The following is an 11581-nucleotide window of genomic DNA, read 5'->3' as shown; positions in this document are numbered from 1 at the left end:
CCGCCTGGGTCGACCTTCTATGTCTGGGTCGACCGTTTCATTTCATTTTCTATTATATTAGAGTTTTCCTTTTTTTATTATCTGTCAATGAATATTCTAATGGGAATGGAATTTCATAATACTGAAAGAGAAGAGCTAGCAATTCGGAACGCAAATTGCGTTTTAATACGTCTCACTATTCTAATTTTTTAGAAGAAATGGCCTTTATTATTTCTTTTTTATGGGGTTAATAAATATTAACCAAATTTCATTTAAGAAATGAGAGAATTCAGAATAGCTACGAGAAAGACTAGTCCAATCCATAATGATGTACCGGAAAATACAACATTTTTATTATTTGACCAACCATCAGGAGAAGCAAATACAAGGGGTACACTAATTACTAAGACTGAGGAAGTCGCAATTAATGCAAAAACAGCTAATTGGAAAGCAATAGTCATATTTCTAATCCTCCAAGCTACCATCAAATAAAGTTGACTACATATTTGATCCCTCACTTAAACCAAAATTGTAAAAAAATACAAGAAGTAGGAGGGGTTTAATCATGAATCCATTGATTCTTCTCTTTAATTCAAATTTATTACTTAAACCGCTTTTTTATTTGGATATGGGGGTGAGAAGAGATTATTTACTCTTTATTTCACAAGCGGGTATAGCGGATCCTGTATCCGTGTATACAGTATACAGAGATATATCGAAAAGGAACTTGTATCTGATATCTTTCTAGAGGCTAATAAATCTTTTTATTTTTTATATGGCTATGTTCTATTTGTAGGAGTAAAATAAGGATTAGGCTGTGGAGAGATGGCTGAGTGGTTGATAGCTCCGGTCTTGAAAACCGGTATAGTTCTAGGAACTATCGAGGGTTCGAATCCCTCTCTCTCCTTTTGCTTATTGAATACGTTTGTTTCTTTCATTTTTATTTATTTTTTTTTTCTGTCCCTTATCTTTCTTTCATAAAAAGGAATGAATGGCTCGGCTAGATGGAATAACCGAGCCAGAACAGAAAAAAAGTAGAACAGGTATAAATAAGAAAATCTTAGTTAAGAGGGTTCATGTAAAGAACAGGTTCCAAATCACGATCGATTCCCTTTTCAAAACCTGCTGCAGCAGCTCGGGCTCTTCCTGCATGCCATAAATGGCCCACAAAAAAGAAGAATCCTAGAACAAAATGAGAAGTTGATAACCAACTTCTAGGAGAGACATAATTAACTGCATTGATCTCGGTAGCTACGCCACCCACGGAATTTAAAGAGCCTAAAGGAGCGTGGGTCATATATTCTGCTGAGCGTCGTTCTTGCCAAGGTTGTATGTCTTTTTTCAACCTACTCAAGTCCAAACCGTTGGGGCCCCTTAGAGGTTCTAACCATGGAGCACGAAGGTCCCAAAAACGCATAGTTTCCCCTCCAAAGATAACCTCCCCAGTTGGGGAACGCATTAGATATTTACCTAAACCTGTGGGTCCTTGAGCGGATCCCACATTAGCTCCAAGACGCTGGTCTCTAACTAGAAAAGTAAATGCTTGAGCTTGAGAAGCTTCTGGCCCGGTGGGTCCATAAAACTCACTCGGATAAGCTGTATTATTGAACCATACAAAACAACAAGCGATAAAACCAAAGACAGATAAAGCAGCTAAACTATAAGACAAGTAAGCTTCTCCAGACCATACAAATGCACGGCGAGCCCATGCGAAGGGTTTGGTTAAAATATGCCAAATTCCGCCAAATACACAAATAAAACCCAACCATACATGCCCACCAATTATATCTTCTAAATCATCTACACTAACAATCCACCCTTCTCCACCAAAAGGAGATTTTAGTAAATAACCAAATATAACACTGGGACTAAGGGTCAAATTGGTAATTTTTCTTACATCTCCCCCCCCAGGGGCCCAGGTATCATATACACCGCCAAAATAAAGAGCCTTGAGTACTAGAAGAAAAGCACCTAGACCTAACAAAATTAAGTGAATACCCAAAATTGTAGTCATTTTATTTCTATCTTTCCAGACATAACCAAAGAATGGAAAAGATTCCTCAAGAGTCTCGGGTCCCAGAAGCGCGTGATAAATGCCACCGAAGCCTAAGACTGCGGAGGAAATTAGGTGAAGTACGCCAGATACAAAGTACGGAAAAGTATCTAGAACTTCCCCCCCTGGCCCTACTCCCCAACCTAGAGTAGCTAAGTGTGGAAGTAAAATCAACCCTTGTTCATACATGGGCTTTTCTGGTACGAAATGGGCCACTTCAAATAGGTTCATTGCTCCGGCCCAGAATACGATTAATCCGGCATGAGCTACATGAGCTCCAAGCAGTTTACCGGACAAATTGATAAGTCTGGCATTCCCAGCCCACCAAGCAAAGCCGGTGGTTTCTTGGTCACGACCAGCTAAAACGAAAGTTCCATTAAAGAGCGTTTCCACGTGGTAGAACCTCCTCAGGGAATATAAGATTTTCATGAGGCTGATCCTGAGCTGCCATCCACGCACGAATACCCTCGTTTAAAAGAATATTTTTGGTGTAGAAAGTCTCAAATTCAGGATCTTCCGCTGCACGGATTTCCTGGGAAACAAAGTCATAGGCACGTAAGTTCAGAGCCAAGCCAACTACGCCAATAGCACTCATCCATAAACCGGTGACGGGTACAAATAGCATAAAGAAATGTAACCAACGTTTATTGGAAAAAGCAACACCAAAGATTTGGGACCAAAAGCGGTTAGCAGTGACCATTGAATAAGTTTCTTCAGCTTGAGTTGGGTTAAAAGCACGGAAGGTATTTGCACCATCACCGTCCTCAAATAGAGTGTTTTCTACGGTCGCTCCATGAATAGCGCATAGCAGAGCCGCACCTAATACTCCGGCAACTCCCATCATATGAAATGGGTTCAACGTCCAATTATGAAATCCTTGGAAGAAAAGGATGAATCGAAATATCGCTGCTACGCCAAAACTCGGCGCAAAGAACCAACCAGATTGCCCCAGTGGATAAATAAGGAATACAGAAACAAAAACAGCAATTGGACCAGAGAATGAGATTGCATTATAAGGCCGCAATTGAACAGACCGAGCAAGTTCAAATTGGCGTAACATGAAACCTATTAGTGCAAAAGCCCCGTGGAGAGCTACAAAAGTCCATAGACCGCCTAATTGACACCAACGAGTAAAATCTCCTTGTGCTTCGGGCCCCCATAGTAGCAACAAAGAGTGTGCTAAACTATTGGCAGGGGTAGAAACTGCTGCGGTTAAGAAATTACAACCTTCCAAATAGGAACTAGCCAATCCATGGGTATACCAAGAAGTTACAAAAGTTGTCCCTGTAAACCAACCCCCTAAAGCGAAATAAGCACAAGGAAAGAGCAATAGGCCAGACCATCCTACAAAAACGAAACGGTCCCTTCGTAACCAGTCATCCATAGTATCAAATAGATCATTTTCTTCTTTAGGAATTCTACCAAGGGCTATAGTCATAGTGATCCTCCTATTCAATTACTTCAACCATTTCCGAGCACCTCATATCACTTTCCAAGGCATATGATAGTTTTATTATCTGTGGACGATTTCTTTCTCGTTCAATGCCCTTTTTCAATGGTCTCGAAGAGAGAAATTTCCCATTTTTATCTATGGAGTCACAGTCACAACCGAGGTCGTGGTAAATCCATGAATTTGATTCGATTTGTTTTTCTTATACTATTTATTTGTTTTTCTTATACTATAGAAATAGAAATAAATTGTTTTTCTTATACTATAGAAAGAAATAAACCTTTGAATTCAGCATTATTCCAAGACTCCTATTTCAAAGTCTATCTTTTAAGGGAAAAATGCAAATAAAAGTAACCCTTCTTTTCCCATTCCCTCTCTATTGCATGGGTGGAAGAACTAAAATAATAGAGGATTCTGAAAAAAAAAAATGGACCTTCGAAATCCAATTTTATGTGTAGCGCAAAGGAGTTGCGATTTCTTCTTATTCCTATAGAACATCTAGTAACAAGAATATGAAATCGTAAATAGCGAAAAATTCTTGTCTTGCGCGGTCTAAGTCTAAGGAAATAAAAAAAATTCGCTTATACAATTTCATCTACATCGAATTTATATATCAGAATAGCGGATAGAGGCATCATTAAAGGAGTCAGGTCTACTTACTTTATGCTTCTTTCCAATTTTATGGTGGATTTGATAAGAACCCTTTTTGCTTTCTTGATAAATAATCGACAAAAAAAGCGTTTTTTTTATATAACCTGCTTGTTTTATTATAATTATAACAAGTCCTATATGGAAATGCCCGCTAAAGAGAAAATCTATTTGATTGTCTCTCGGCCAATATCGATTTTTAGAAAGAAAAAACAAGAATTTTCTTCTTTTTTTATTAACATTAAGAAAAAAGAATATAATTAAAATGGAATTGGCAATATAATTTTTATAGACTTTTGAAAGAAAAAAAAGGGGTTTTTTGCAACCGTTATTTCTTATTTCTTGCCTATATCATATCACGGAAACCTTTCGCTTTGGAACGTGGAGAGATGGCTGAGTGGACTAAAGCGGCGGATTGCTAATCCGTTGTACAATTTTTTTGTACCGAGGGTTCGAATCCCTCTCTTTCCGCTCCCTTGGATCATTTGGGACTTTCGAATTGGAAAGAATTCTGACCCCCGGATTTTCTCATAGATAAATGTACGAAACAAATCCAATAAGAAAAAAAAAAACTGAATTTTTACTCCTCGCGTCCAGGATTCCGTCCTGGGTCATTAGATAAGAATCCAAAGATAAAGAGTGAAACAAAGAATATCACTACTGTATAAACAAAAAGTTTGAGAGTAAGCATTACATAATCTCCAAGATTTTTTTTTAAGGAATAGATTACCAGTTTTTCCTTACCACACGGATCCACTAGGATGGTTTTTTTTTATACCTAAAAATGCAAAAAAGAATTCTTGAAAAAAATTGCAAGAATTCTTTTATAATAAGCACTCTTATCAATAGCAAAAATAGGGTTAGGTGGTTAGGTATTGTGTAGGTACCTTTAGGTACCTGCTCAACCTAGGTGCAGGGGAGTAGAAAGGCTGATCCAAATTTATTGCTGTAGCTACCCATTCAATGTAGAAGAATTTAAATTTTAGAATCGAAGGTTCATAATATAAAAATATAAAACTTCTCGGCTTTTACCCATTTTAAAATTTTTTTGGAATGAACACATCATTCAATTTGGCATACAGAGTACTAAAGATTTCATCGAAAACTTACAGCAGCTTGCCAAACAAAGGCTAATAGAAAAAAGAATAGAGGTATAACAGGCATAATATCCACGATTGGATTGAAAATAGCATAAGCTTCGGGTAATTTGGCAAAGAAAAAACTAGTAGGATAAAGAACAGAATTAAAACAGATACAGGTTAAACTAAGTATATTAGGCATAACAAGCATTTCATTCTTGTAGAGTAAATAATTGGATTTTTCTTGAGTTATTTTTTTAAGGGAAAGAAGGAAAAGGCAGATTCAAAATCTTTTTTCTTCGGACTTTCCCAAACACAAAATACCTCCTTGTATTCGCACTCTCAAATGAGAGTGGAATAAATTCGACTTTCATATAATATCTTAATAGAATTCCATGTAATGATCAATGCATTTTTTTGATTCTATATTATCCGCATGTGTAGAATACTAGCAAGAGAATATCCCTCCTTTTTTATGTAATTGAAATGGTATTGACGAATAACAAATAAACATACTAGTGTTTATTAGTGTCGCATAAAACCCGAAATGGGGCGTGGCCAAGTGGTAAGGCAGCGGGTTTTGGTCCCGTTACTCGGAGGTTCGAATCCTTCCGTCCCAGATTGTTTCTGATGAAACAAACGGTGAAATCATATAGTATTCCGTACGAGACAAAAGTTTATTAAAGAGAATAATGATATCTTATTCTTTCTCAGAAAACATAATAAAGTCTTAAGTCCAGTCAAATTGACTATCTTTATTTTCATGAAAAAATGGGATCTATCAAGCACATTCAGGATATGCCTCTACTATAAAATCACTTAGTCATATTTTTTTCTTCCTTTTGGTATTCGAGTTGAAGAAGTACGAGAATTCTATAACTACCAAAAACTTTCAATCTTTTCATTGGAATAGTTTATTTAGTTATTATAGTTAATTGTTTTTGGTACTGAAAAAATATATTACTACTAGAATTCTAATTCTAGTAATTAAATTAATTAAACTTTTTTGGAGGTTGATAGTTTATTTATTGAGGAAGAGTCAATCCTTCTTTTCTCACTTCAAGATTGATCATCTCGAGCCATCCGTTGAGGGTGGAAATTTAAGAATAAATAAGTTTTAAGCAAACTTGTTTAGTCGTCTTTTTCAAACTATGTTTCATTCATATGATAGAATTTTAATATGGGTTTAAATAAATTGGATCTTGGCGGAGGCTTCCCGGATAAATACTTACTTTCTTTTATCCATATTGCTCCATAGATAGCAAGTTTTAATTAGTATAAAAAAACTAAACCAATGACTATTCATGATTCCATCCATATTGGATCAATTCTCTATACCACTTTGCAATGAAAAGAGGAATGTTTGTTATGGTAAAACTTCGTTTAAAACGATGTGGTAGAAAGCAACGTGCGACTTGAAGGACATGATCGATTGTGGATTTTGCTATCCATCATTTTCCATAGTAATGAAAATGCTCTTGGCTCGACATAGCCTGTTCTATTCGTTCCGAACCAAATTTGCGCTGGGTTTAAGTAACATAGTACACGATGGAGCTCGAGAGGACAGAATTTTTTTTATCAAGGGAAAGAATCTAGGGTTAGTGAAAACTAATAAATTAGGCCAACTTTGTCAGTCTATCCTTAATATAGAAATAAATCGAAAGGTTAAAATAAGAAGAAAGTCCAATAAAAGTATATCAGAATCAATCCCTCTTATTAGATTTCTATAGAAGAGATAAATGCTTTATCGAAGGAAATAAGAAAAAAGGGTATGTTGCTACTCTTTTGAAAGAAAAAAATAGGAATTCCCGAAGTAATGTCTAAACCCAAGGATTTCACAAATCAAAGATAAAGGATTCCAGAACAAGTAAACACAATTTTCAATTGTCTCAACAACAGAGTTGGATTAGAATAAGGAATAAAAGTCAATTCGTTCGAAATGAGACAAAGAAAAGAGTTTAAAGACGACTCAAAAATTTTGGAAGGATTTTGCCTTCGAAGTTTGTCAGGCAAAATTAGCCCACTTGAGTCATGAGTATAAATGAAATTTGTTTTTTCTGTAAGGAAATTAATGCACGTCATAGTCTAATTTCTATTATTATCGACAGAAATTCGAATCATTTTCTCGAGCCGTATGAGGAGAAAACCTCATATACGTTTCTAGGGGGGGGCGTTGTTTATCTACATCTATCCCAATAAGCTGTCTATCGAATCGTTGCAATTGATGTTCGATCTCGAAGAGAAGGAAGAGATCTTCAAAAAGTAGGTTTTTATGATCCGATAAAGAATCAAACTTGTTTAAATGTTCCAGCTATTCTCTATTTCCTTGAAAAGGGTGCTCAACCAACAAGAACTGTTTATGATATTTTAAGGAAGGCAGAATTCTTTAAAGAAAAAGAAAGAACTTTGAGTTAATTGAAGAACTAAATGAATCAAAAAATAGGATAGGAGAAGATTATTAGTATTCCTAGTTGTCTAATTATTTAGACACAATTTACCTCTTTTTTAATCCTATTTGGATTTATATTATATCGTGCCAATCCAACATAAGCCCCTATTTTATTTACTTTTTCTATCTAATTTGTTTTCTTACCATTGTATTTCCATTGACAAAGGTCTATTGAACAAATAGAATTTGTAGATAGATGGGTCTCTTTATCCTCACTCCATATTCAATTTTTCCGCCTACACTTCGCTCAAATGATAAGGGTGTTCCTCTTGCATGTATTCTCATACAATATAATATATATTTTTTATAATATATATTTTTTGTTAATAAAAATCGCTAAAAATAAGGAGAATTTGGCCATCGTGATTAGGGTCGCTCTTTTTTTAACTTTACTTTAGTGGAATTTCACCGGACCTGTTCGTTTTGGCATTTGAGTGTTTTTCATGGTCGATAAAAAAAATCTTTTGATGTCTTGCTAGTTCAATGTTTTGACAGAAGCGCGCGGTGTAATTCCATTGATTTTTGGATTTCGATCGTATCTAAGATCCTTTTTTTATCTGGGTTGCTAACTCAATGGTAGAGTACTCGGCTTTTAAGTGCGACTATGATCTTTTACACATTTGGATGAAACAACAAATTCGTCCAGACTCTTGGTAGAGTCTAGAAGACCACGACTGATCCTCAAAGGTAATGAATGGAAAAAATAGCATGTCGTAATAAAATCAATCTTTTTTGAATGGAATCCAAAATTACGATTTTCTGGGTCTAATGAATAAATGGATAGAGCCTGGCTCCAATTCTGGTAAAATAAAAAGCAACGAGCTGAACTTCCTAATTGGAATGATTCCCCGCTCTAATTAGACGTTAAAAATAGATTAGTGCCGGATGCGGGGAAAGGTTGGGTTTTCCTATGAGTGGACCCTTTATTTTTTCTTTTTTTTTTTAGAAATCCTAATTATTCTTGATTATGGATTGAATAAGGGATGTTATGGATTGAATGTGTAAAAGAAGCAGTATATTGATAAAGAGGCTGTATTCCAAAGTCAAAAGAGCGATTGGCCTGCAAAAATAAAAAACTTGTTCTGTTCTTTTTTTTTAATTAGAACAAACATAAACTAATTGGGTAGAAAAGGAGCAGAAAAAGATCTGTGGATTAGACTCCCTTTCTTTCCAGGGTTTGTATTAAAAATGCAACACCCTGTTCTGACCATATTGCACTATGTATCATCATTCGATAAACCGAGAAATGCTTCTTCTCTCTGATTCAAGTAGAAATACAAATGGAAAAATTCGAAGGGTATTCAGAAAAACATAAATCTCGTCAACAATACTTTGTCTACCCACTTCTCTTTCAGGAATATATTTATGCATTTGCCCACCATTATGGATTAAATGGTTCTGAACCTGTGGAAATAGTTGTTAGTTGTAATAACAAGAAATTTAGTTCACTACTTGTGAAACGTTTAATTATTCGAATGTATCAGCAGAATTTTTTGGATAACTCGGTTAATCATCCTAACCAAGATCGATTATTGGATTACAAAAATTATTTTTATTCTGAGTTTTATTCTCAGATTCTATCTGAAGGGTTTGCGATCGTTGTGGAAATCCCATTCTCGCTACGGGAATTTTTTTGTCTGAAAGAAAAAGAAATACCAAAGTTTCAGAATTTACGCTCTATTCATTCAATATTTCCCTTTTTAGAAGACAAATTTTTGCATTTGGATTATCTATCACATATAGAAATACCCTATCCTATCCATTTGGAAATCCTGGTTCAACTCCTTCAATACCGTATCCAAGATGTTCCATCTTTGCATTTATTGCGATTCTTTCTCAACTATTATTCGAATTGGAATAGTTTTATTACTTCAATGAAATCCATTTTTTTTTTTCAAAAAGAAAATAAAAGACTATTTCAATTCCTATATAACTCTTATGTATCAGAATATGAATTTTTTTTGTTGTTTCTTCGTAAACAATCTTCTTGCTTACCATTAGCATCTTCTGGAACTTTTCTGGAACGAATCCACTTTTCTAGGAAGATGGAACATTTTGGGATAATGTACCCTGGTTTTTCTCGGAAAACCCTATGGTTCTTTATGGATCCTCTTATGCATTATGTTCGATATCAAGGAAAGGCAATTCTTGCATCAAAAGGCACTTTTTTTTTGAAGAAGAAATGGAAATGCTACCTTATCAATTTCTGGCAATATTATTTCTGTTTTTGGACTCAGCCGCGAAGAATCCATATAAACCAATTAGCAAACTCTTGCTTCGATTTTATGGGGTACCTTTCAAGTGTACAAAAAAGTTCTTTGTTAGTAAGGAATCAAATGCTGGAGAATTCATTTCTAATAGATACTCGAATGAAAAAATTCGATACCATAGTCCCCGCTACTCTCCTCATAGGATACTTATCAAAAGCTCAATTTTGTACTGGATCGGGGCATCCTATTAGTAAACCCATTTGGACAGATTTATCAGATTGGGATATTCTTGATCGATTTGGTCGGATATGTAGAAATCTTTTTCATTATCATAGTGGATCTTCGAAAAAACGGACTTTGTATCGACTAAAGTATATACTTCGACTTTCATGTGCTAGAACTTTAGCTCGTAAACATAAAAGCACGGTACGAACTTTTATGCAACGATTGGGTTCGGCATTTTTAGAAGAATTTTTTATGGAAGAAGAGCAAGTTTTTTCTTTGATGTTCACCAAAACAACTCTTTTTTCTTTCTGTGGATCACACACTGAGCGTATTTGGTATTTGGATATTATACGTATCAATGACCTGGTCAACCCTCTTAATTAATCATTAGACGAAATTAAGAAACAGGAAAGGGTTGATAAATGATCAAGAAAAAACTTTTCTATTTTTCATTCTGAAATGTTCTTTTTATTATAATAAAGAGTAGGTGAATCAACTTACTAATTAAAAAAATTAGTAGAACTTCCTCTTTGGAATAGAAATTGGCTATTTCTACATAGGGAAAGTCGTGTGCAATGAAAAATGCAAGCACGATTTGGGGAGGGATTTTTCTCTATTGTAACAAGGAAGAATTATCTACTCCATCCGACTAGTTCCGGGTTCGAGTCCCGGGCAACCCATATAGAAAAGACCCATCAAAGTTTTTCACTTTGACTCACTTCATTTACAAATACAAAATTATTGGTTTGGTTAATTTAGTTATATGGATAGCTAATCTTTGGGCTGACTTGGTTGACATTGGTATATAGTCTATGTTATACTGTTAAATAACAAGCCTTCTATTATCTATATTCTAGTTAATACGTGTGCTTGGGAGTCCTTGCAATTTGAATAAACCAAGATCTTACCATGACTGCAATTTTAGAGAGACGCGAAAGTACAAGCCTGTGGGGTCGCTTCTGCAACTGGATAACTAGCACTGAAAATCGTCTTTACATCGGATGGTTCGGTGTTTTGATGATCCCTACCTTATTGACCGCAACTTCTGTATTTATTATCGCCTTCATCGCTGCCCCTCCAGTAGATATTGATGGTATTCGTGAGCCTGTTTCTGGTTCTTTACTTTATGGAAACAATATTATCTCTGGTGCTATTATCCCTACTTCTGCGGCGATCGGATTGCACTTTTACCCAATTTGGGAAGCTGCATCTGTTGATGAGTGGTTATACAATGGTGGTCCTTATGAGCTAATTGTTCTACACTTCTTACTTGGTGTAGCTTGTTATATGGGTCGTGAGTGGGAACTTAGTTTCCGTCTGGGTATGCGTCCTTGGATTGCTGTTGCATATTCAGCTCCTGTTGCAGCTGCTACTGCTGTTTTCTTGATTTACCCTATTGGTCAAGGAAGCTTTTCTGATGGTATGCCTTTAGGAATCTCTGGTACTTTCAACTTTATGATTGTATTCCAGGCAGAGCACAACATCCTT

This window comes from Triticum urartu, unplaced genomic scaffold, assembly GCF_056163025.1.
Source record: "Triticum urartu cultivar PI428250 unplaced genomic scaffold, HENAU_Tu73 scaffold1, whole genome shotgun sequence".
NCBI lineage: Eukaryota > Viridiplantae > Streptophyta > Magnoliopsida > Poales > Poaceae > Triticum > Triticum urartu.
Note: the sequence above shows the minus strand (reverse complement) of the source record.